Source organism: Hemibagrus wyckioides, linkage group LG26 (genome assembly GCF_019097595.1).
Source record: "Hemibagrus wyckioides isolate EC202008001 linkage group LG26, SWU_Hwy_1.0, whole genome shotgun sequence".
Lineage (NCBI taxonomy): Eukaryota > Metazoa > Chordata > Actinopteri > Siluriformes > Bagridae > Hemibagrus > Hemibagrus wyckioides.
In genome coordinates, this window is record NC_080735.1 from 4,234,122 (window position 1) to 4,261,493 (window position 27,372).

The 27,372-nt window shown below is 38.6% G+C and overlaps 1 long non-coding RNA gene across 10 annotated transcripts; it reads left to right on the forward strand.

The window, feature by feature from the left end:
• Positions 1–78: 78 nt before the first annotated feature.
• LOC131347254 (uncharacterized) lies at positions 79–26,070 on the forward strand. 10 transcript variants are annotated; one of them, XR_009203732.1, is made up of 11 exons: positions 79–304; positions 2,897–8,810; positions 9,326–9,518; positions 9,869–10,031; positions 10,181–10,354; positions 11,028–11,128; positions 14,256–14,304; positions 14,432–14,560; positions 15,860–15,989; positions 18,136–18,209; positions 19,156–26,069. It is a non-coding gene; the product is annotated as an uncharacterized LOC131347254 (long non-coding RNA). The 10 variants fall into 10 exon arrangements; XR_009203729.1 differs by having other exon boundaries at positions 10,181–11,128; positions 19,156–26,070; XR_009203730.1 differs by having other exon boundaries at positions 2,897–5,873; positions 7,019–8,810; positions 10,181–14,304; positions 19,156–26,070.
• Positions 26,071–27,372: the final 1,302 nt, after the last annotated feature.

Here is a 27,372-nt window from a genome sequence, read left to right on the forward strand (position 1 = left end):
TGATCGACCAATCAGAGACGACAGTGGCGTGATATGTAAATTAGGAGGCGGTTCCTTTTTTCACCGCGCTCTGAGGTAAAGTTGCGTGAGTGCAGTTTTAGCAACGCGGCTAACAGCCAAAAACAAAACAAAACGCGGAGACCGAGTCAGGACATGAAGACCTGAGGAGAAATAAACTGATATTTACTCCAAGGACAGAGTTACACTGCGGATTAATTCTCAACACGTGAATTTATGGAGATATGAAGGCGCTTCGTCTTGTTTAGTGTTTTCTGTCGTCCAGATGAGTCTCGCGCGTAGGCAGGTAAACTCTTCACACTCAACTTTAACTCTAGATGAAAGAGAATTTAGCTTCATATTCTGTTTTTTTTTTTTTTATTAAACCACCAAATGAGCTCAGTCCTTCAGTGGTGAATGTTTGTGCATGAGGGCGAGGTTATCTCGGGACATTTTTGGTTTCGACCCCGTCCACATTAACCACGCGCAGCTGCGCGCGCACACAACCGAGTGATTTGACGTTGTCTGTTTTGTTTAGATTTGCCTTGCGGAAGAGTTACACGTTATGTGACACTTGTGATGAATAAATAAATGCGCCAAAGTAATGGATTATATTCGTACACACACTTGTTCAAGAGATGTGTTAACGGAACATAAAATGATTAAGGAGCTAGTGTGCTCCCTAACTGACATAAAGTACACTACATACTGTAGGGCACTGAAGCCCTGCTGGTTATAGAGTGGATACTGAATTAATATTGATTTCCTAATTAGTGTCTTTATATAGAGTTTAGGGATGCATTTTATGTGGTGCACTCAGCTAGTGCTCTTCATGGAGTGTCACTAAGTCGCCCTCCCTCCCAAGTGAGTGCATCTGCACATGCGTACAACTTGTTTCTTTGTACTATATAGTTTGGATGTTGGAAAAGCAGTTCGGGTTATTCTTCTGCCACTTGACTTGTACCATGACCTTCAAGTTGTGAGGAAAATCACTAGCAGCTGAGCTGAGAAAGAAATGATCTCTCTGTATTTCTTATGTTTTCTCTCTCTCTGTGTCTCTCACTCTCTCTCTCTTTCTCTCTGTGTCTGTCTCACTCTCTCTCTCTCTCTCTCTCTCTAGCACACAGGGCATCAGTAGTTTGAGACTGTAACAGACACTGCAATAGAGACAGTACTATGAACTGTGATTGTAATAGACACTGAAATAGAGACCGTAAAGAGAAAACCTTTTATATTTGAGTCTAATCGGGGGAGGCTTCAGTTTGATAGGGAGCATCAACATTGGACTCTGGAGCAATAAAAAAAAAAAAAAGGTCATGTGATGCACCTATCATGCCTAGTGCCTACCATACAGGCCTGTGAGGGGCAGTGTCATGACCTGGGGTTGCTTCAGTTGCTCAGATCTAGGTTCAGCAACATTATGCGTCCAAAAATGAGGTCAACTGAGTACCTGAATGACCACTAGTCCAGACCTTAACCCCATTGAGAATCCTTTGGGATGTGCTGGAAAAGACTTTATGCAGCGGTCCAACTCTCCTTTTATCAATACAATATCTTGGTGAGAAACTCTGGATGGAAATAAAAGTTGTGACATTGCATTAGCTTTTTGGGCCAAGCAGTGTATTACCATTCCTACAGTGTTTTTGTCTTTGTCTGTTATCTAGTGAATTGATATCAGAATGTATATATTGATGGAGACTATAACCACTTCTGTAAGCTGCTCTGGATAAGGATATTTACCAAGTACCATAAATAAAAATGTAAATGAGACTGTACTTTGAAACAGGAACAGAGATTGTAAAATAAACTATAACAGAGAATACAGTAGAGACTGAGTAGGGACTGTAAATGAGACAGTAATATAAACTGTACTAGAAACTGAATTAGAGATTGTAATAGAGAGAGCAACAGAGAATAATAGAGATTATTACAGATAGAGAATAGAAAGAATTACAATATTAGGGACTATGATAAAGATGGGAAATGTGTTAGAGACTGTAAAAAAGAATAATAGGGACTGTAATAGTGACAGTGTGAGAGAATGTAATAGAGAGGATGTGCATTAGAAACTTTAAAGGAGACAGTAAAAGAATTAGCTAGTATTAGATACTGTAATAAATTTATACTATCCTGTTCTGAGGTTTCTGAACACACAAATGACACTCATTCTGTTTAATCTGGTTTTCATTCAAATATGAAATTTTGAAAAGAGGAGTCGTTTAAAAATGTAGAAGTGTTTTTGGTTCAGGGACTGTCTCACTCCACTAGATTTTATTTTCTGCCCAGTTCTGATCTTCTGAGCTTCTCTGTTATTATTCCTTATATATGAAGTTTTCTTTTTTTCACCTCTTTGAGCTTTTTGGTTTCTTTCAATGTCCCATGTGACTTTCTTATTCATATTTTATTTTGTTTGTTGCTTTTATTGCTCTTTATATGTACTCTCGCTCCTTCTACTCTTGTTCTTTCTGATCCTGTTGTTATCAAATCTGTCATAGTGAACCTATTTGTTACTCTATATTTCTTTCTTAAACACCTTGTTTCGCCTTGCTCTCATGTGCTGCGACTGTCACTAATGGAGCAGCACAGATAGAGATGTTTAGGTCACACAGACTTCATCTTTGCTGTGTGTGTGTGTGTGTATTGTGATGATGGCGCACACATCACCGCGCACACATTCAAGAGAAAACCGCTCTACGCCCCCTCTCTCTCCCTCCAAACCACAAACAGTGGCAGTTCAGCATCTCTGATAGTGGCACTGTCATAGAGCAGCAGAGGATCAGCACCATGCGCCAAAACGTAGCGGGCCAATCAGGAGCGACACTGAGCCCTTCAGTCTCTAGCATGCTGGGTAAGGCCTGCCTCCTACAGGAATAATGTGGTCTGTACACTCTTTTCACAGATTCCTCTGGATAGAAACCGCTCACCTTGGGACCAGCGAAGCTTTGCCAGGCTCCCGGGTCAACCACGGCAGACTGCCACTGACTCCAGCTCCATCCAGCTTCAGCTCAAACCCTGACAAGGATGATGGAAACCACCTTCTAGCTGCCGTCTAAGGGAAGCTACTCCTTGTTTTTTTTTTTAAACTGCCTAATTTTCCTTTGCTTCTTTAACTCAGTAAAGTCATGTGTTTAACCTTCCCCCTGGCTCTGTCTGGTGGACAGACCCATGGGGTCTGTATGGAGCAAATACTGCAACATTTGCTGGAAACAAGTATCCACCAGCACATGGTCGCTGCAGGAGCTACATAAGGGCCCCCAGGCCACTGAAATTCCACTCCCCGGTTCTGGCCATGCCGCTCAGTGCCTCCTCACCAAAATGAGGGCGGAGGACAACATGGTGGCCTTCCCCGAAACGTTTGAGCAGACTGCGGAGCGAGAGGGCTGGACTTCTTCTCTATATCCTCTCCCCTTTCAGACCTCACCAAAAAGGATCAACTGAACTGTGTGCAGTGGACTGACAAAACAGAACGGGCTTTCCTGCAGCTGAAAATAGTGCTTACCAACCACCCTGTGCTCCAGAGCCACGACTTTAGCCTCCCCTTCACCCTTCACAACGACACCTCCAAGATGGGGCTGGGGCCGTCCTGTCTTGGGAGGTTGAAGGAGAGGAGCACTCGGTCCTCTACGTTTCAAGGAAACTGATCCCCAACGAGAAGAACTACACTGCAGTCAGGTGAGAAGCCCTTGCGATAAAGTGGGCTTTTCTGCTACCTGGCAGGGCGGCACTTCACCTTGGTCATTGAACACGCTCCTATGCTGTGGATGGAAGGCCAAGGACACCAATGCACTTGTAACTCAATGGTTCCTTTCATTGCAGGACTTCTCGTGCCAGATCCGGCACAGAGCCGGAAGCCAGCATGGGAATGCAGATGGGCTCTCACGCGCCCATACATTTCCAGGCCGGGGCTCAGAGGTAAGGGGGAGGCCCTGTGATACCGACGCTCACACGCATTCAAGAGAACACTGCTCTTTGCCCCCTCTCTCTCCCTCCAGGCCACAAACAGTGGTGATTCAGCACCTCGGATAGCGATGCTGTCGTAGAGCGGCGATGGATCAGCACCATGGCCAGCGCCACTAAATTAGAGTGCAAGGCGGAGTGCGCAAAAACACAGTGGGCCAATCAGGAGCGCCACTGAACCCTTAGCCCCCCAGAAGCAGAACACAGTGCAGTTGGAAGACTTGTATATCCGAATAGTAATTGGAAGTGATTGGAACACCTGATTCTGATTATTTGGATGGGTGAGCGAATACTTTTGGCAATATAGTGTGTATGAGTGTGTGTGCGCAAAGTAAAAGTAAAAAAAATTGTAACCATAAAGATAAAGTGTCATTTACTAGAACTTATCAGGTTTGTTTCCTGTCAGTATTTTTGTTTCAATTTTCTATTACAGTGAAAATTAAAATATAGAAATGAATTATTAGTGAGCATTTAATCAAAAAGAAAGAAAAGAAAATCAAAAACTGGAAAATGCTCTATTCAGCTAATCAGGATTTTAAAGCTGCAGATGAATTATATTGTTTTACCAAAGTCACAGTTGACTTATCCACTTGTAGAACTGTCTTTCACTTGTGAAATTTTAAAACAGCTCCCCTTTCATAACAGTAATCACTGCATTGAAGAGACTGTCAGTCTGAAGGAATAGTGTGACAATGAAAACAGAGTGTCGAAAAGTGTACGGCATTATAAGGTGGTTAAAGATAAGGTGTTAGAATTTTAGAACTTGGGAATTGGAAACAGGAAGAGGAAAATTATATCAAAGTGGTTGGATATCCTGGTAAGCACTGTTGGATAATGAGTAAGTGGAAGCAGCATTACATCACCTGATAAGGCCTCAAAACCCAATCCAAAAAAACAAGACAGATGCTGGTGAGGGAAGGAACAGTGAGGCCAACAGTTACTTTGAAGGAGTTATAAAGTACTGTGTCTTAGAGTCCTACCAGAGTCCTACCAGTGGCTACTCTATAACTACTCCACCAGCGATGCTGCACAAGACAACCATTTTTCATCATTCAAGCTCTGTGTAATTGAGGCATGTATGGAATGCATGGCTAAAAAGAAACTGTTGCTCAAAACGACTCATTTAAAAGCATACTACTGATCACTGAAGATGTGCTTTTTTTATAACGAGACCCGAGATGTATTTGGGCAATTTTCAAGGCTGTATGTGTGTCTCCCTAGGATAAAATATGCTTCTTCTTTTTTTTTTTTAATAAATGACCAATAGACCAATGAATGACTTGAAAATATAAATTAATTACTTAAGCCTTATTCTTATTCTTATACTCAATTAATATTCTTCTGTGTGTGTTATGCAATATTGACTATACAACATTGAGTAAAAATAGAGACACTCCCAAGTGTCTTTATTCGTGGCTCTGGAGCACAGGGTGGCTGGTAAGCACTATTTTCAGCTGCAGGAAAGCCCGTTCTGTTTTGTCAGTCCACTGCACACAGTTCGGTTGATCCTTTTTGGTGTCTCATCTTGATCCGGTACAGAGCCGGGAGCCAGCATGGGAATGCAGATGGACTCTCACGCGCCCATACATTTCCAGGCCAGGGCTCAGAGGTAAAGGGGAGGCCCTGTGATACTGACGCTCACACGCATTCAAGAGAACACTGCTCTTTGCCCCCTCTCTCTCCCTCCAGGCCACAAACAGTGGTGATTCAGCACCTCGGATAGCGATGCTGTCGTAGAGTAATTGTTGCTACATTTTAGAATATCACTCTCTCCTTGTACCATGTTCCTTCAGCCATCTGCTTCTGAATCCCTCTCTTCCACACAAACCTCATCCATGTGCTGTATACAGGCATTGGTTTAACACTTTTGCCTTTCTCTCACACACTGGACCCCTGATCATATAATGGACGACCCTGAGGTGAATACATACACACAATTTGACCATCCACAGCTCCTTTCTTCTTAATCTTCACAGCATCTCTATTCCAGTCAATTAACTTCAGTCTGTTTAACATTGAATTAGTGTGTAATGTTTTCTGCCTGTTGGTGTATTTATTTGTGGTGTGTCTCACTCCATTCAAGCACCAAACCTCTACATCCAACCAAACTGGATTGAATCAGACAGGTTTGATAAATGTCCTCTCTCTCTCTCTCTCTCTCTCTCTCTCTCTCTCTCTCTCTGTCTGTCTCTCTGTCACACATGCATGCACACACATACACACACAGACACTGTACTGACAGCTTGACACATCTCTCTTCCACTTCTGTGACAGATTTCTTAGTTTCTGTGAATAACAATCAGCTTAAGCGCTGCTTGCTCCTTACTTTGCCCCATTATGGATGGAGTATGATGCTTCCAGGACAGTAAAAATTACAAGATGAGACTAGCTGTTACTGCAGTCTATTTGATCACTCGGTGGATTTTTCTGCCATTTGAGCTTTTTACACACCACCTAAAGTAACTCGGAATGGCGGCGGATGTTGAACAGAAACGACTGTTATATGTCAGAACTCAGAGTGTTAGGATTTTCCTCCATCCCCTCTTCAAATGTGTCAAAATTGTCAGTTTTATGAAACATTTTTTTTTTCTGCAGAAGAATATTTTTCCAGTGTAAATTCAGTGCAAAAGAATGCCGACTTATGTGAGGTAAGTTCAAAAGTTAAGTCGGTATTTGCACAGAGAAAGTTCCTTGTATTCAGAGTTGAGTATGCAAGTTGATTTTCTAGGTGCTCCAGTCAAATGCAGACAGACAATAATTACAGCATTTCTCTTTTCTTTCTCTTTTTCTTTTTGCTGTCACATGTAAAACAGAATAACCTAAAAGCAAGAGACAATTTAAAAATTTAGCAAAGCAAAAGTTATTGTGTGAGCTCAAAGATTGTGTTTGAGAGCATCTTTTAAGGTGTCAATGATTGAAACAATGGCGCCAAGGACTGTGACACAAAACACAAAACCTCAGGCCCATGTGATTTCTTTCAGAATTACTGGAGGGTTAAAAAGCATTACAGCTAAACAAATAAAAGTGTCTGTTTGGTGTTTGTTCTTTTTGTCCTGACCCACAGGTAATGATGGCGGTTTGTTGAGTAAACTGATCAGCAACATGTTTGTAGTGAGTGACAGCATCACCTGGGGAACGAGGTGCAAGCGTGCTTAATTGGACGTCCTGCTATTGATTGGGAAAAAGCCAGCCAGGAACCCTGAAAGTAAAACCTAATTAAGTGCTCCTGTCATTGTGTCCCATTAGCCTGACAGAATAAAGAGGTGTGGGGGTGTTTAGCGGCAGCATTCCTGCATCCCAATGCTGTGTGTGCTTTCCTGATAAGCAGAGCTCCTAATTTTAATGAAGGTAAACAAGAGCTAGCTGACTTCACATGTTTTAATTAGAGGCAGGTTGAGCACTTACACACACACACACACACACACACACTGAATGGAGCCTGGGCATTGCTTCCTCCTCATCACAACGCTTTCACTTTTTTTCCTGTCACTATCATGTTTGCGCCCTTTCTGTGATAAATAGCCTCGCTCAGGGTGTGTCATAAACACAAGGTTAATTATTTTTGCGAAGCTGTTTTTTTACCTGCACTCTTTCCAAGTCTTCTTTATCTTTTTTTGTGTTGCAAGGACCATCTTCCCTTTTCATTAAAATCTTGCTTTCTTTCATGCTCTCTCACCCCTCTTTTAATCACAGGTGAGTTCTGGAGGTTAACCATGAGCAATACGGTTAACTTAGCACTTTACTTGCTACAAACTTAACAATTTGAGCAGACGAGCAAAAGGGGCCGAAGCAACTGAATCAAAGCTAAAGCAGATAAAAGTTTGTGAAGAGCTTTTAAGGAGAACAATTTAAGGAGAACAAAATGTGTTGTAGTTATAAATGTTAATGAGTTTGCAAGCAGGGTGTGTTTGTCAAAAACATAGACTGCAGGTTTAAGTCTACATATAAGTACATGGATCAGGCATAACATTATGAGCAGTGACAGGTGAATAAGACTGAGTATCTCCTCATCATGCCACCTGTTAGTAGGTGGGATATATTAGGCAGTAAGTGAACATTTTGTCCTCAAAGTTGATGTGTTAGAAGCAGAAAAAATGGACAAGCGTAAGGATTTGAGTGAGTTTAACATGGGCTAGATGGCTAGACCACTGGATCAGAGCATCTCCAAAACTGCAGCTCTTGTGGGGTTTTACCGGTCTGCAGTGGTCAGTATCTATCAAAAGTGGTCCAAGGAAGGAACAGTGGTGAACCGGTGACAGGGTCGTGGGGGAGCGAAGGCTGACCCGTGTGATCCGATCCAACAGACCAGCTACTGTTGCTCAAATTGCTGAGGAAGTTAATGCTGGTTCTGATAGAAAGGGGACAGAATACACAGTGTATGATGGGTCAGGGCTGTTTTGCCAGTTAAAGGGGGACCAACACAATATCAGACAGATGGTTATAATGTTATGCTTGGTTGGTGTACATATAATAATGCATTTCAGTATTCATCCGTATGTCCCCCTCTCAGAAAAAAAACAATGACAGAACAATGATTAAGCATTGTCGTCATCTTTATTGAGTATGGTACTGGGCTAACAGCGTAGCTATCATGAAATGAAAATGTAATAACAGCATGTGCTCTCTTCACAGCATGTCTAATATCTGTGACGATTTGGAAATAAACCACTGGGAAGAACCTGACACAGTGGCAAGAAACAGTGTGCTGATTTATATTTCCCCTCAATACTCTCATATTCACAAGGACACATTCTTCACACTGGGACAGTTACAGATGTACAACACAAATCAAAAGACATGTCCAAGAGAATGAAAAGATGCATGGATCATATTCAATGAAATGTAGAGGCTGCGAAGTAAGCTACAGGTTTATATTAATGTGCTCGTTCAAGTACATAATTTCTATAGCAGCAGCCAGATTAAACTGTGTTGTGTTATTTTTCTGTAACGTCTCCAGTGTCTGTGCTTTGTAACAGTCTGAGGTAAAGCTGTAACATTAGGTTTAAAAACAGTCTACGTAAAGCTTTCTTTCATGCAAAAACAAATTAAAAAAACAAATTAAATAGCTTACAAATCAAAAATACATTGAACAGAATAGCTCACTCCTCTCAAACACAACATGCTGTTAGTTTATCATTTATCCATCCTCTGTTGTTTTTGCCCTGTGGATTCAGAGTGACAGAAGATCAACACAATTACTCTGATCAGTCAGCGCACACTCAGAGCTCAAACCGTGCTTTGAAGGTTTCACTTTAGAGGAAACAAAGCAAATGTACCAATTTGTTCCTGTATGATTGAGATTCTTTGATGATTAACATAAAACTAACATAATAACCATGTTCTTGTCTTCTGTCATTTGCTGATATTCCAGGAAAATGTACTCTTTGAGGGGGAAAAAAGCCCAGCTGTGGCAAGAGATCCATGAGCCAAGGAAGAAAAAAATGAATAAAAGGACCTTTTCATAATGCTGTGGCTAATTAGAACAGCGTACACCTCATGTTTCAAAGAAACTGCTCTTTTACCGATGGGTATGAGTCAGTATTTAGAGGATTATGTCTAGAAGGGTAAGATATGTGTGTATAATCACGATACAGCTTTTTCATTAAGGCTACAACTGTAGAACCTCTTTGTAGAGTCATTAACAATATCTCAGTGCTGGAGGACATCATAACGAGTCATGAGCTGTTTATAGATTTAACACACACAGAATAGTGTTTAGGATTTGTGGATTGCTGGTAGGAAAACAGAGATTATTCAGTACCCTGTTGTGTGTCAGGAACCTGCAGGCCCTAGTGATAAAAAGCAGTGGCTTTGTATTAGAATATAACACTGTAAAACTAATTAAAAGTTTGAAATTGTCTTAATTTCGTAACAGATTGCTTTATTTTTAATATTTTTTTAACTATTTCAACAGCATGTGTGTTGGCAAGAACTGTTGCTTAACAATTGGGTTAAGAACACCAGCTTTGGCCAACAGCAGGAAGTCTTGTGTTTGTTCCAAACCCACCAACACACCAGCTGATACAAAATGTTCACCTGTTTATCATTCCTTCTTCCGGAGATGAAGACTAATGCACGTAGCTTTACCTGCACACACACGAGTGCAAATTCTAGCAAAGCCATGAATCAGCAGCTGGCATGGTTTTTCATATTTATGCTAAAAATTACATCTAACAAACAAACAAACAAAAAAACTAATTGATGTTAAATGAACATTTCCTTACAGAAAAAGAAACAAAAAACTGTGATACACATATACGTATTGTTTCTTACAAAACTGTTTAAAAAATCTTAATCATCCAAATTGACAGTACATTAAAAAAAAAAAAAGAAAGAAGAGATATGAATAATAAAGAAAATGCCCACAAGATGAAAACTGGCTTATTTGCAGGTATATAATGTGAGTACCCATTATACAGTTTTCTCACCACACACCCATTTTATGGCTAATTGTGCTAAAAGAAGAGCGCTATTGTTTTGGGGTTTTCTTTGTGTGTGTGTGTGTCACACTGCCACCCATCACTCAGATGAATACAGTCTTACAGCACTATAATTACACTGTCAATGGCCTATTCATAGCTTTTTTTTCCTGACAGGATGTTCTGGTAAAGGGGAAAAAACAAATAATCTGAAATAATCACTATTACACTGCATTCATCAAACCAAATCCCAAAACACTGCATAGTTTTAATAATCTCAACAATTATATTATATTAAGGATATATTAAGCTCATTTGATTTTGGATATACAAGGTTGTAAAATTAGATTCAACAAGAATCAAGAAGACTTTTTTTCTTTTCTCTGTACATTTTGTCAGTCATGAAAAAATGTCATCGGTCAGTTGCTGGCACATGTGTGTGTATGTGTGTGTTTGATAGATTTATAGGTAAGCTGGTGTAAGTTCATTAATGCACCGCCGCCACCTTCATAAAACATGTGCACAGATGAGCAATTTATGATAAGAGATATTTATGATATGGATAATGCCTTCCAGTCACGTACCTATGATTTTTTGCTGAGCCAAACAACTCACTGGTCACTTACATATAATGGTGTTTTTCTGGGTACCTAGGTAACATCATGGCAGCTGTTGATATAGTGAAGTTGTCTGTGTGGAGATGTTTACTGAACATGTATGGAAGGAGCTTCCGGTGTCAGTGCTTTGGAACAGAGGTCAGTTAAAATGTGACTAAGTCAAACTTTAGTACAAGATGTTCACAGGAATGTCTGGTTATAGTTACTATAACATAAGTGATAACAAGAACTGGTTTTCTGGATGTTTGGCAACAATAAATGAATCTGTGAACAGGTAGAAGTATGAACTGGAATTAAAAATGGCAATTGTTGCCAAATAGCTTGGTGTATGAAGAATAAAATACATCTGGACACACGGTAATAGGAAATTAATCAATTTCAGGGTGGTACCAGTAACTCTGGACTCATGTACATGTAAAGGATTTAAGTTTGCATTGCAGTGAGTTTAAGAAACACTTCAGCTCAGTTGACTTTTATTTCAGCATTCTTGAGGCTTTAGTTCCAAATAGTCAAAGCTTTTTCATTTTATCATCACTTTCATGTACACAGACTTTAAATGTCATTGATAAAAGTATGCCAGGAACAGGACAGAGGGTCATCTGATCATCTACAGTGGTTTCCTGTTTAGCATCTGGGTTTTAAATACCATCCAAATTCGGCAGACAGCTAAAGAACTTCAGAGTCTAATCTGGTGTTGCACTAAATCTTGTTCAGTGGCAGTCAGACCTCAAGAGTAGAGCTATTAGGGCTGGAGCAGAAGCCTGATAAATGGGATAAACGTGTGCTGACAGCCTCTGTTTCCTCCCTCCAGTGGATGACTGAAACTCCATGGTGCTGCATGTTAAGTGACGGTCGGCCTCACAGAACAATGCTAAACCTGACAAAGTCCTAGCACAGAAAAATATGTTGAATAGAGTCAAATTCAATCACTACGCTACACTAATTGGACTGTTTTTAAAACAAATAATAGATTGTGAAGCCTATTTGTAGATATTTTTACTGAAAGCTTGAAATTGTTGAATTGTTTTATAAATCTGTCTAAATTAGTGGAGTGAATTTTGTATACATGTCTCCCATTCAGTTTAATGCTTGGATATTTGTTATATAATAATCTCATAATAAGAAACGTTAAATAAGATTATTATTATTCAGGCTTATTCAGGCATTACATTTTCTCATTGTTTTGCCCAATAATTTAACTCCTCCTTAAGTAGAAAAAGTAACATGGAATACAATAAGGCTATTATAAGCTTGAAATTAGTTTTCATATCATATACTTTTAGCTCACAAGCTTCTTTTTTTGTGAGCCAATAGAAAAAAAAGTGGAGGTGAAGAAGATGCTAATTAAACAATGTTGATTACTTCAACACCAGAGCCACACTAAAGATCTGCCTCACTGTTTCTTACTGCTGTATCTGAAAGGATTTTCTGCTTGAAAGTGTTAGCACTTGTTTGCATGGCAGGGAAAAAAAGCATCTGGCTTTTCTTTTGCAGTTTCTGTCCCATAACTATCTAAGCCAATCATATGATCACTTTTATCAGTCTTTTTAATTCATTTTATTTTTATTAGCGCCAGTTTCTTCAGAGTTTCTCCAAGTATTGCACTGTAACATCTAAGAATTCAGAGGCATGTTAGATCATTTCTAGAACTTTTGTAGACATCTTGTAGAGCTTATGATAAATTTGTATTCCTCACTGATTGTGCACTGAAGCCTGGTTTTAGTCTGATTAAATAACCTCTCATGTGTGCTTTAATCAGTCTTAATCAGAACTTCATCAGAACATCTAGGATCATTTGCATTGCCTAATACTCCCAGATATAATCCTAATCAGTGAAGGCTGAACGTATTTAACAAGACGAGTGAGATCTGACCGTCTGTCTTTTTCGTTCTTTATCCCTTACCTTGACAGTTTGAAGAATCCTATCGCAAACTTCAGAACAGAATATCTTGTTGTTGGTGAAGGGAGAACTAAGAACACTTGTCATTCTTTGTTTTTTCTGTGCTTCTGTAGCCATTGTGTAGATCATGTTTTACATAATTGTAATAATTTAGGAACTATTCAGTCACACAGATGTGCTTTGGTCTGCCCCATATGTGATGGCTGTCTTCTCACCTGCTTCAAGAAGCACACTGAGGGGGAAGCTTCCCCAAATGGACTGAACGCTGCATTTGTGAAAACACTCTTAAACATGATTGAAAACACCACCAAGCGGCCTTCATGCAGAACGTGTTTCAGCCAGTTATCAGCAGAAGGAGAGCTATGAGATTAGGATACTGAGAGTGAAATGGACACACATCACTGGCAGGCTGACTAGCAGGCAGGCAATGACAGTTTACAAATCAATTCCACATGACAGTTTTCACCTCTACTGCATGTTCAGTGTCATCTACCTTATTGAACATAATGAACACTCTGTGTGTGTGTGTGTGTGTGCACAGAGCCACCAGAACAGCTTTGGTGCTTCTTTCTGTTGATTCTACACATCTATGGAAGTTTATTGGAGCAATAAAGACTGTTTCTCCAAATGATATTCGTTCAAATAATGTATTTGATTAATCGGATAACATTTTATTCAGATAAACTGTGAGGGTGTTTCATGCATTCCAGTCAAGGTAAGGGGTTATGTCCTAGTGGATCGGCCCCAGCTCTGCCAGAACCTGCACGTCACCCATGGTGCCACACTCTTCAACTACAGTAACTGTGATTACTTCAGCCAGTACCACTAAAATACTCCCCCTATCTCTCTCTCTCTCTCTCTCTCTCTCTCTCTCTCTGTCTACACAATTTTCCTTTCTCACTTAAATAAACCCTCTGACATTTTTGTTATTGCTGCACAACTCAATCAGCCACGTTCTAATAGGCTAGACTCATTAGTTTCCTACATTAAATAAAGCAACATTTACAACCCTCTGAAGTGCATTTCTAATGTTCCTGGCTCCAGCACAGGGTCATATTTCAGTTCCAATTAAGTTCTCGTTTCAGCCTTTGCTCTCACTCGCACTAATAATATTCTTTTTTAGTAATATTCTCATTAACAGCTTTTATGATTAAGCCACGTTGATGATCAAAGGGAATAGGGAATGCAATGTTAAATTGATTATTTTTTATTATTTCTTTAAGGTATTTAGTCATTTATGAATGATTTAGATATAAAAATGAACCAAGTCCATAGACTTACCCATGCTCATCTAATCTAATCTAATTTTCTGTGTTTTTTTTTTTGTTTTGTTTTTTATGTTTATTATGTTGCCGTGAGCTAAAGGAGAATCACTTGTGTAAGGAGCAATGATGCCAACATCTAACATCTCAAAGTGTGTTGTTTCTCAGTCTTGTTTTGTTTTTTAATCACAAATTGCTCTTCAATTGAAACTCAGTTCATAGTTATGTCACTTCAACAGCACTTCAGTTGTGTCACTAAAAGAATATATTTATGTTCAGGTCGACGTGAATCTGGAACCTATCCTAGGAACAAAGTTTCGAGGCAGTAACACACCATGGATGGGACACCAGTTCATCGCAGTGCACCTCATAACATCACAGACACGATTTAGAATCATCCATCATATGGTAACATGGAACCAGGAAACTGTGATGCAGAACACACTTACTGCTGCTCCTCAAAACATCCATCACTTTTAAAATCCAGAAGAGTCTTTATGCTGTAAAAAGTAGATTTAGGGAATATATGGGAAATATTTATTTAACTCCTCTGAGAGATGTGAAGTAGCTGTGTAGAATTTCAGAAATGTACCTAAAACACTAGTTTTAATAACTACGTATAGAAGGATTCCAGCAGTGTGACTGTTGAAGTGATTATTTAAAACTGCGCTACAGTGACAAAGGGAGAAACATTCTAGCGCCACTGAAGCTTCTTCTATTTTTTTTCTGAACAGAGTCTCATATTCTTCTTATTAAAGACTATGGAATGGTGGTGGGTGTAGTAGAAAGTATGTCGCATCACTTCCCTGCATTTATTTAGGATATGCAGTACATTGAAAATAATTAGGAATATTTTAGAAGGGCAATGATAAAAAATAATAAGCAACGATGGTGTTTGTGGTTGTGTGTGATTTATTTCTTATTTCGTAGACCATTGCTCATTCTGAGATGCTTCCTTTAAGCTCATGTGCAGTTCCTTCCTGCCCAAAATCATGAAATATTTATTATACAGGGGTCTACCTGAAGTGACATCCAAACTCCCATATGAATTCGTTTAAATTCATTTCCTGTTCACTGCAGTGGATTATTTAAATTATTTTAGCCACCTTATGTCAGGTTTAGACTTTGTGATTTTGAGTGTATGAGGTCATTAAGTATCACGCCTCACATGATCCTGTTAAAATCATGTCCAAATTCAGTGGCTGTGTGAAAACCCACATTCCTCATGTGTGATTATACTAATGAAGATCCTTTAAGGCTACATAATGTCTTTGTGACACAATATCCAAATCTCGCATGTGGTAATATGTAGCAGAAACTCATTGTTAATTAATCAGAATACTTCAGACAGGTGTACATATTAATGTCTAAGTTTCTGTTTTAGAGGCATTCATTGATTATATGGAAAATTGTAGTATACATCAAACATACCAAGACTGTAACGCAATCCCACTGCAATAAACACAGCACAAGTGTGTTTTGTTGTTTACGGCAACATGTACAGTCAATTTTCATTTTTATCCCTGTTGTAGAGTGGAACATGGATTTTTGCTGTTAATGTAATTTAAAGACTCAAATTCAAGACTTCAGAATGTGCTTCTAAATGTTAGTTTTCCAATAAAAGCATGCCTTAGTGTGTTATTGCACTTGAAGCTATTAAAACAAAAACAGAAAAAAATGACAACGTATTATTTTCAAAATTTTCAGCTTTGCCTTGAAAACCCATTTTCTCCACTGAGCCTTGTTTTTGCAACGAATCTGTTTCACCTGGAGCTGAGCACCACAAAGGACACTGAGATTTGTCTCCATTAGAGGTCAAACACTCTGAAAATCCCAGGTAACAGTCTGTAATAGAATCTTGATTAGGGTTGTTTTTTCTTTTCCTTCTTCTAAATGCAGTGCTGATGTCTCAAAGCAGCTTAGTTGTACACGGGGCTGGGGAGGCTTTGTTTTTATTAAATAAAGTATTTGTTCCCATGTCCACAAACAGTTAAATTATTCTCATTGGGCTTTATTCAGAATTGAGATATGCATGTGTAGAGGGGATTTAATACCATATTTACACAGTCCTCAGATGTAACTACAGACTAATGCTCTGGTCTCTGGGTTACTCATGAGTCTGTCCTTGGAAACTGTTTTCTTGCCTCGAGTCATAACGTTAATTCTACAAATTGTTCGTATATATGTGGGAAACACTGTACATATTATATTTAAAATGACTCAGCAAGAAGTACTCACAAAAATTAAACTGTGATATTGTGACATGCAGTATATACGATGTTACATTTACTAAAAGATTATCCCAGTTATAAGCCCATCATCTGTTAACGTGTGGCATTTCTAATTCTGGCGCATTGTAAAATAGGATTTGAGGCAGCCAAAATTCGATCGAAGGTCTGAAACACAATTACAGTTGCGGAGGCTGTGGACAGAAGAGTGGCTTCTCCACACACACTCCAGTTCCATTAACTCAAGCATTCATCATTCTAAACAATCACTCAACATCATGAAGCTACAAGCAAGCGCACGTCCAGGCTGATGCACTCAGCCCGCGTTTCATGCTAATACAACATTTTAGAACATATACTAAATTTAACATATTCTAAATTTAACAGCTTTTTAATATCCAGTTCATTGTTTTCAGATCTAATTTCCTTAGCAAGGCTTTTTTTCCCCCCTTTATTTGTTGGTTGTTTGTTTATAAAGTACATCATTTGCCTAATGATCTTTTTTGTGAATTGTTATTTAGTTAATACTGTTTAGTTTCATTAATTCTATTAATTATTTTGTTTGTTATCCTGAAATTTGTTCCTGTTTTTTTTTTTTTTAACTGCTAAACATTAACCTTCTAGTTTGACCTTAATGTTATTTACCGGTGTGTATTGTGTGGCTTTTGTTGTTCATGAGTTTTTATTCTCAGTACAGTTGATTAAATTGTGTTTACAGGTGAAGTCGGGTGTTTATTGTTTGGAGCGTTTACGCGAACCCAGCTCCATTTTCTCTGCTGGCCCTCTGCGTTACGAGTCTTTACCCTTCAAATGACTTTTACAGTCCAGCACTTTTACTTTTCTTTCACCCTTGTACAGCCGTTTTCATTTTTCTCCAAGGACAAGCCCATCTTTCATTTTCTATTTTGTTTAATGTGCTCACCGATCTCATTGAAACGACAGTGAAGATTTATGGAATTTGAAGTCTGTGCACTCTCTGCTTTTTCTTTTTTCTTTCTCTGGCAAGATGACAAAAAAAATCATTTACATGTGGGGAATTGATACTTGTTGAGAATGAGGTACATCTAAATCCCTGGATGTTATTTATCAGAATCACAAACGGAATGTCTTGCACAACAATCTTTTGGAATCTTTTACATTGTTGACCTTTGAGCTCTGCACATTTGGAAGAATACTTTTTTAAGTTACTGTTACCCACCTGAACTTCATTCGTGGACTATTTTTATTCCTCTTAAACCACAGAAATTTATTTATTTATTTATTTATTTATTTATTTATTTATTTATTTATTTATTTAACAGCATCACATTATATTTTACCTATTTATAGTTATAATTTGTAGTTTAGAAATATTACATTTCCCCTAAAACTTCACTGACTGCAGTCTCTTTTTTAAAATAATCCATCCCGAGCTTGATTTCCCCAAAGTGTGTTCAAGTTTTAAAACTGAGTTTCCGCATTGATTCTCAGGGCCATGCGGTTATTTTAGTCCACCCTTCGGGCTTTGTTGGCTTATTTGACAGTTTCTTACAGGCCGTCATTCACTAAGATTGTCAGAACTCATTTAGTGTTTTCTTCAAACTGCCTTGTTGCCCTGAGACGTCATTAGTCCATCCTTCACTCCATGAGGTTTTTTTCCCCCCTCAAAGTCTCAGGAGCTCACTTTATGCTTTCCGACTCCACTTTAACCCTCACTCTGAAGTGCTCGACTATTTGCTTCCTGCCTCTGATGCTTTTTTTTTCGCTCCCTAACAGAGACATGTACCACGGTATCAGAGCTTTGGACCCCGAGAGACTCAGTGTGTTCCTCACAGTTAAAGAGATCACAGGTGAGGAGCAGCTTCTAATTATACACTATGTACAATGTGCACTTAGACATCTAGGGGAAGTCAGGAGAAAGATGTGTGAAACTGATTATTCAATCTATAAAGTTTTAAACCCGTAAACAGAGCAAAATAAATTGGTATAATACAAAAAAAAAAAAATAGAAAGCCTAATACAGCACAAAATAAGCAATGCAAGAAAAAAATATGTATTTAAAACATATATAAATGTATTTATTATCAGTAGATTTAGACCATATTGGCAATAAAAAGTCATTATATCAATTAAAATACATTCAATATCAGGTACAAAAAAATGCCTTGTTTAATCACTACACTAAGTGTAAAACCCATGACTCTGACTGTGTTGTGTAACTGATAGGGCGAAACTTTCACATAACAAAAACTGCAGCATAAAGGAAAAGTATTGGCGCCTCTCACATTAAACAGTCATGATTTAAATCAGTGATTATAGCCCCTTTTACACATTATTGTATTTTGGCTTTTATTTATTGATGTGTTGCTCATTCTGTTCTCTTATCAGCGTGTATTTTTGTGCCGCTACAGAGAACACGAGAAAAAGAGAAGGAATTCTCTGGAAGGAAATTGAAATGTCATTGTTAAATATCAGCATTGTTTAGTGTAAAATTCGGGTTAGAGAGAAAATTATGATTAATTTTATAGCTTTATTGAACATCCAGAACCTGACTTCAGGGTGTTCTTCAATCTCAGCATGACTGGAGAAAGAATGTTTCACAGGTGCATGCAAAAGAATGAATTTCCTGTTCATTTCTTCTTCTTCTTCTTCTTCTTCTTCTTCATCATCTTATTATTATTATTATTAATAATAATAATAATAATAACAATAATAATAATAATAATATTGGTTGTTTTTTTCCTCAATAATGTCTGTTATTAAGATTATTATTAAGGGCAGTATGGATTTTTTCAGAGAAGCAACCAAGAGGCACTTGATAACTCTGAAGGAGCTGAAAAGATCCTCAACAGAGATGGAGGAAGCCGTTCACAGAACATCCACAGCCTGGACACTCAGCCGTGTGAAATCCCTTTCGGAGACATGCTGGAAACTCAGGCATGTGGGAAAATGTTTTCTGGTCTGATGAGACCAAAAGTGGACATTTTAGATTTGGCACAGAGCGTAACATTTGGCTGCAACTCAACGCTTAGTGGGGGCTCATCCATGGGGCAGCTGAAGCATTTTATACCATTTTATATCAGCAAGTATTCATTTTCATGAAGTCACAGCTCTATTCATTTTCAATTCTGTTAAAATGTTAATTAGCTTTTTTGAAGATTCTTTTTTGAAATGATTTTCTCACCATACTTCATGTTGTACAATCATCATGCAGTGTTTTTACATGCCTCACTTAACTTCTATAGAGTTATTATTGCATCTAGTGCTCAAAATGGGAAGTGCAACTAGTTCTAACAGAGTCCTGTAGGGGCAGCAATCACACTGCCGCATGCTTAGGGGAAGAGCCACGGACAATGAGAGGTCACTACATTTAGCTAGTTTAAAAATACCTCATAGACTAAAAAATTAAAATTAAAAAATTAATGACATACTTTTTCCCCATGTAATCAGTGTTAAAAGGGTTTATACTAGCTGGGGATTTTCTAGACTATAAGGGTTACTCTAAACAGTACTTAGTTCCGTTATAGTATAAATCAAGCCTCTCGATTTAATTTTGTTTGAGACTTTGTTGTTATTATTATTGTCCTAATCCAAAAAAAAAAACTATGTTCATAGACTGCTGCCAACACTATAAATGTGCAAAAAATAAAAAAGGAACTGTATTCACAAAGGGTGAATACTTACACAAGGCACGGTACCATTCAATTACACCTTAAATTACCAAGAGTACAGCTTTTATATTATTATTCCTGAAACCCAGCAGAGAACCTCTAAAGCGCACTGCATCACGTAGCCAATTAACAGGAGCTTTAATAGAAAAGACTTTAATTAAAATGTCTTAGGGAGTAAATTGGCCATTAGAGCTCAGTATTACTGTAAGGTGTCCAGCTGAGAGATTTAACTCCCTGCTTCAAGTGCATTCTGGGTAAATGCCCTCTGCCTTGTATAACAAGATCTATTTAAATAACATAGCACTGTAAATTTCCGCCCTGTTTATATGATGTACAAATACACCGTTATACCAAAGGATTCGCTTTACACATCGAGTAACTTGTAAACTGGGAAGTTCATTTAATATGATTGTGTTTTGTGTTCTATATAATAACTGATCTAGAATAGACCTATATTAGAAATTGTCTATTTTTTTATACTTAGACACACTGAGATTTTTGGTTTTGGTTGGATATCTGTCTGTGTATGAAGCAGTAACAGTCACTATTTTATTCTTAAGAATAATGTTTTCAGTTATTAAGAGCAGATATGAACCATATCCACACGGCTGTACTGTAGATAAGTGCATCAGCGCATCTTCTCCGAAACACGCCTCCCCACTCCTGCATGCACATCCATAGATGAGTAGACACAGAGGGTCGCTCTCACTAATTGGGGTCACCTCTTCTGAGAGGCGAGGGAACACTAAACACACTCTCTCATTATTTTTTCTGTCTCTATTCTTTTCATTCTACAGGGTTTTACTCTGGGATTTGAGAGGATGGATATTCATGCCCTTTCTCTTTTGCTTAGACTGCTGAAAGAGTCTTCTTATTTTTTTCATTTCTTGAAGGCCAGGGCTATTGTGCAGCCTTTCCTATCAAAATAATAATAATAAAGAAAACTCTATTAAAGCATTGCATCTCCCCAAAAAATCTCAAAAGGCCATCAGGTGCTTGTTAGCATGATGATGTTTTGAAAAGGCAGACTGGCTCTGCTAACCCTACATCTGATGTTCAAGGCTTTTCATCAGGTCACGTCTCTCATCTCTCTTCTTGTCTTGCAGAAGCATTTGACGATGTTCAGTATGGATCACCTTAACGACTGAGATCTTTCTCCATCTCTGTGAACTCAAAACGCACCCATTAATATCCAAGTCTTTGTTACTTCTAAGCATCAAATGAATGCCTGTATTGTTTGTGCATTAATTGTCTAATTAATGCCACAATCACAGACTGGTTCAGATACTGTTTCCAAGCTTTCCAATCTCACTCCCTGCTAGCATCATGATCTGACTGAGAACTTTAATCCAACATTATCCTGGTCCCCAAATTACAAGTGATAAAACCTCACTGGGCTGTTTCTACAAGGTCCCACCCTTCTTCCCTCACACACCATTTTCCTTGAGCTGCCTCGGCACAGCCTCCAGAGTTCAAAGCTACTTATCACACCTAGTTTTGGCTGAGGGCTGTCTTTGTCATACTCAGACCTCAGACAAGAGGTAATATTGATGATAAAGGTTATATACAAAACTGGCTACAGTCATTTCACTTTCACTCGGTGACTGATTACTTTAATACACTGTTGGAGTCAATTTTTTAAAAAAGGCACTTATTCTTTTATTTAGTCATGACAACTCTCAAAGTAAAGTTTAAGCATTTATTGATAAAAACGAAATGTGGGTAGGTTTGATCTGCTATGCTGAATAGCTATTTAGATTTTTTTAAGAAATATGTTACGTTACATTACACAGTATTAGCTAAAAATCTTCCACTTGCCTGAGGGATAAGTAATCATTTTATGATTTGTCCTTTTCTGTCATATCATGCTTATAAGGTAGCTAGTAGTGGTCAGGTAATGAGGCATTTTGTATAGGTGGATGAAAAAAGCATAAGCATAAGTATAAAGCTAGCTTTAGGGTCCCAGGTACTATCCTGATCTCATGTTATTGTCTATGTGGAGGTTTACATGTTCTCTCCACATCCATGTGGGTTTCCTCTGGGTTCCCCAGACACACCCTCCCCCCCCTCCTGTATATCTCCTGAAGTTATCACCTGTGGTGTCCTATGGGTAAGAAGCTGTCTTGTTTTTGTGCCAAACATACACCGATCAGGCATAACATTATAACTACTGACAGATAAAGTAAATAACAATGATTATCTCCTTATTATGGATGGTCATGGATGGCCAAGGCTTACTGATGCACGTGGGGAGCAAAGTCTGGCCGATCCAACAGACGAGCAACTGTTACTTAAATTGCTGAAGAAGTTAATGCTGGTTCTGATAGAAAGGTGTCAGAATACACAGTGCGTCACAGTTTGTTACAATGGTCATGTGAGCATCAGAACTAGACCATGGAGCAATGGAAGAAGATGGCCTGGTCTGATAAATCACGTTTTCTTTTACATCACATGGATGACCGGGTGCGTGTGTGTCACTTACCTGGGGAACACATGGCACCTGTTGGCACTATGGGAAGAAGGCAACCCGGCAGAGGCAGTGTCGTGCTTTGGGCAATGTTCTGCTGGGAATCCTTGGGTCCTGCCATCTATATGGATGTTACTTTGACACGTACCACCTACCTAAGCATATTCCATGTCACAAAGCAAAAATGGCTCAGGAATGGTTTGATGAGTTTCAGGTGTTGCCTCTAAATTCCCCAGATTCCAATCGAGCATCTGTGGGATGTGCTGGACAAACAAGTCCGATCCATGGATCCTTTTGCACCCCTCTTCGGATCTATACCTTTTTGACAGAAAGATCTCATTCATGCACTGTACACTCTTTAGGTTCAACAGTTGCATCAAGAAAATCCTACAGAAACAGCTGATCTTTTTCTGACTCACAATCACTTAGTTGATGACAGGTGTAGCGTAATTACTTTTGTGCATAAGTTTGAATATGATTGGTCAATTCAACTGCTTAAGTTACTGTATATTGTTTGAGTAACGTTGATGGTTGATATATCACATTAAAGTTGTGTGGTTTGTTTGTATTTTTTTACATCACAAAAATATGTGGTTTTATCAGGGGTGTGTAGACTTTTTATATCTGTCCAGCCACAGTATTCCTGGAACAGGCTCCAGATCCACCATGATCCTGACCAGGTTATAGGACCTACTGAAGATGAATAAATGAATAAACACTAAGTTCCATTAGCATTTGGACAGATGCCTTACTTTTTGTTAGATTTTTTTTTTTTTTGCAATCTGAATGATTTCAGCCTTCCAGTCATGTGCTGCTGGCGTGGATCTGTTTATTTTTAAGAGAGAGTATTACAGCGTGAAGCTGTACACAAGCTTATGTTGTAAAATGTCATCCGCTGTCATGTTTCAATGTTCATGGGGCATGACTTTACTTAGCTATGCGACACTGTCAAGTCACCTGTCCACTGTGAATTGATGGCTTGTGTATCCGAGACAGACACTGGCTCTTCATCATGAAGAGGTTCGGACACATCAATCCTGCACACACCTGCGACACATTCCTGCTGTTGGAGGTTGTCCCGGTCACACTGGCAGGCTGGTTGGCAGCAGATCCTCATTTAGAGATGATGTCTGACACAGGGAGGAATAATAATGAATGACTTTATGGTAATGGCAGTATTATGAATGTACAGAAGATTAGCACTGAGGTTTCTGTTGTACTGAAACAGTCTCTCATATTAACCAGCAAGGTCAGGTAATGGAACATTGGATGTTCATTCCCTTTCACTCTGTTGCCAAATAATTGCAGAATGGATTATTGATGAACTAATTAGCTGTGGAAGTACATTTTGGTGAACAGATTGGCTATAACAGATCTCATTAGTATTTTCTGAAGCCAACTTGGCATCAACAGCAAAATGCCGTAGAGAAAGGTGTGTGCTTCCTGGATCCTGTCCAGTGTCTGTGTGCCTGGTACGTAAATTAAAGCACTCAATAAAGCTGTCGAGGAAACACTGGCATCCCAATCATGCTGCCAAACTGTGCATCCTCAATGAGCAGAGTGAGAAAATATGCTTTTATTTCAATGCACCTTTCTGTTACTTGTATATCATAATATTACTTCCCTGTCAGAATATTACAAGTTGAAGAATTGATCGATTGCTTGATCATGACATTAGACAGTTTATCTAGATAATTTCAGAGTCCACAAAGGCTTGATTGATGAAAAATATGGCCCAATTGGTGGAAAAAGAGTGACCCAATCCACATGTTTTAAAATGTGGCCCAACTGTGGGAAAAAGCAGACCCAAATGATCAGAATAATGATAACAATTTAATTTAAATTTCTGTGGTAAAAGAGAAATAAAACTCTTCAGGACTCAAACGTTAAAATAGTCAACTATAGGGTGGTAATAGTAACTTTGTTCCATCACACCACCCCATTACTGATTTTATTATAACAGGACAACACAGAGTGTGTTATTCCTTACATAATCAGAGGAGCACATTAAAATTTAAAGGACACAAGGTTATCAGGTCATCTGTGCTGCCAGGAATCTCTAACATATTAAAAACAAAGGTGGCTAGAGGTCAGTTATCTTTCTTCTTTTCATCTCATCACCCCTTCTCTCAGTCTCTCTGTACGCCCTCCACATGTTCTTTTTTATTTTCAGTCTAATGAGCCACTCTGTATCATGTAAGCACAAACTTTTCTTTTTCCCCAGCCAGAGAAACGATATTATGAAATCAGTGCATGCAGGAAATGTCTCTTTATTGACACCAGTGAAAATTTAACCTCAGTTAATGCCCACATTGGAATCTTGCCTGCAGCAGATGCTCCACCATCATAAACATGGTCCTGCATGCAAAAGAGGCGGCTATGCTAATTAGCTTTACCATATTTTTATTGAGATGGTCGTTTCCTCCTGCACTTCTCCAACAGAGTGTGTAATGATGGCTAAAGGCTAGTGCTGGTCTAGCTATGGGCAGTTGTTAATACTTGTGAAGTTGCTTTGACGTTCTCGTGTAGAGTTTATCTTATAGTAAAAATCTCATAATTCTTATGCTAATAGCTTTTGTCATTATTGAACTCTTTGTGTACCTATCTACATATTTACTGTTTTACTGATAGTAGTTGTGATAAGAGGAATAGTATTAGAAGCAGTAGATGTTGTGTGTGTGTGTGTGTGTGTGTGTGAGGGAGGGGTGCATTCCTGTCACCAATAATAAATTACCCCATCTTGGAGAAGCACAGCTAGTGTTTATTGTGGATTTACTGTGTTTCTGGTCATTACATTTTTTCAAAGCTCAAAAAAAATATGACTGGGCAGAGACCTGCCTAAACATAAACAAGCATTCCAGACACCAGGTTATAGCTTAGACCATTATGTTTTATCATGTTGTATTTATTTACAGGTTATTTGGACCAGTATGAATTGTAAAATGAAAAAATCGCACCTTTTACATCACACATTTATCTCTTTTAAATGTTTAGGATCAGTATTTATCCTGCCCACAGTTTATATGTATTGTAAGGGAAATACTTGTTTATCACTGCTGATGTTCTATTAAGGTGTATGACGTTTCTTTAAGTGATGAATTTTATGACTAAGTTCATGAATAAACAGGTGTGTATATACACTGGTGTTCTTCATCTTTTATCCAATCAGAATCCAGAATTCAGCAGCTGTTATATAAAGTGCTACATTTTTTCAGGTTAACTATAAACCCAGTGATGGAGCTCTACAGATTGACTAGAAGAAATAAAAGGTGGAGAACATCAGCTGTCTGTGCTACAGCATAGATCCTAGTGCTTTCATTAAAGACAGAACATGGGGCAGAAGCACTGATGAGGATGGATGTCTGGCCGCCAGGCAGGACACGAACTCCTCAAGTAACCTCCAAAAAATGTCTAGTGTGTCAAGAACAATCTTCTGTTGACTTGAGTAGGTAGATTGATCAATAAATTGTGGGTTTCTCCACTCTTGTACTTGGCAGTGAATAAAGACCTCTCTTTCAGTCTTCGCCTCTGAAACCTCCGAGTATATCCTTCAGAGAAGCTGATGCCACTATACTATCAAAAATGCACTACGAAATAAATATGCATAAGGAACTCTTGCATCTTAATGTTTTTGTTCGCTTGGGTAGCTCTTGTCACGTGTCTACATTAATAATCTGTCTCTTCTCTAGAGCGACCGAACCCCATCGAGGAGAATTCTTTTATCACACACAACAAACAGAGATGCACTGGACAACACGGGTTACCACAGCAACTCTTATGAATCAGCCACAGCTGAGCATGAGAACTTTCCTTTATTTATTTTTTTGACATTTAGGTCATTTAAATCAAGGCTTCACATGTAATTTTCTTACAAATACACTGAAATACATAAATTATCATGTTAGCCCTATACCACTGAGATTGCTGAAAAAAAAACCCCAACAAAATCCGGTACAACCAAACACAAGAAAATTGTGTGCAAAAAAACTGTAATGTAATAATGATCCAGAAATGTTGCTGACATTTTGAGATATTTTCACTCCAGCTCAGAGGTTGTCCTGATTAACTCAAACTAAATCATTTGCAATTCCCTTGAACACGTTTCTCTGCACTCTTAGACTTTCACTTCAGTCATAAATAATACAAAACTCTTCGATGCTTGAATGCAATCTCTGTGAAGTTACTGCTATTAATACTAATCAGCCAACTGCTCCTAGTGTCTTTCTCATGTTTACGCAGCGTATTCGCCTTTCACGTTTTTATCTTAAGCTCTCTTATCTTAAAAACACCTACCTGAAAAGAAAGCGAGAATTGATGAGGTTTAAGCCCTAAACTTAAAGGTCAGCGACCTTAGTTTGGGTTCTTTAGTAGGTTTTTGTGCTCTTTACCATTGACAACATTGAGGAAAGTTGAGGCTGCTTTGAACGTTGCACTCGTCTTTATTTAAATGCAGGCAAAAAAAATTCACACATTACTTTCACACATTACACCTGGGCACATCTTAATTATAGGAACCTACAAGAGTGCTTTACACATCAATCACATCTTTTACAATTATGCCAGCAATAGTAACGTTTCTGAAAAGGCAGAGTTTAAGGTGTCCGAGGGAGTTAATGTAGTTTGAGAACATTTCCAGAAAGTGAATGACTAATAAAATGTACAGAATATTATAGTGAAACAGGTGTGGTCTGTCATGTTGAAGTGCGTCCACCTCAGTGAAAGAGGCGTGGTCTTTCTGTCTATCAGTCATGTCTAAGATGTTCTCTGCATGTGTCCACCTCAGTGAAAGAGGCGTGGTCGATGTGTCTGTCAGTCCTTTTCAAGTAGGTGTGTCTCCTGTGTCAGTCAGTGATAGTGAAGTAGGCATGCCCAATG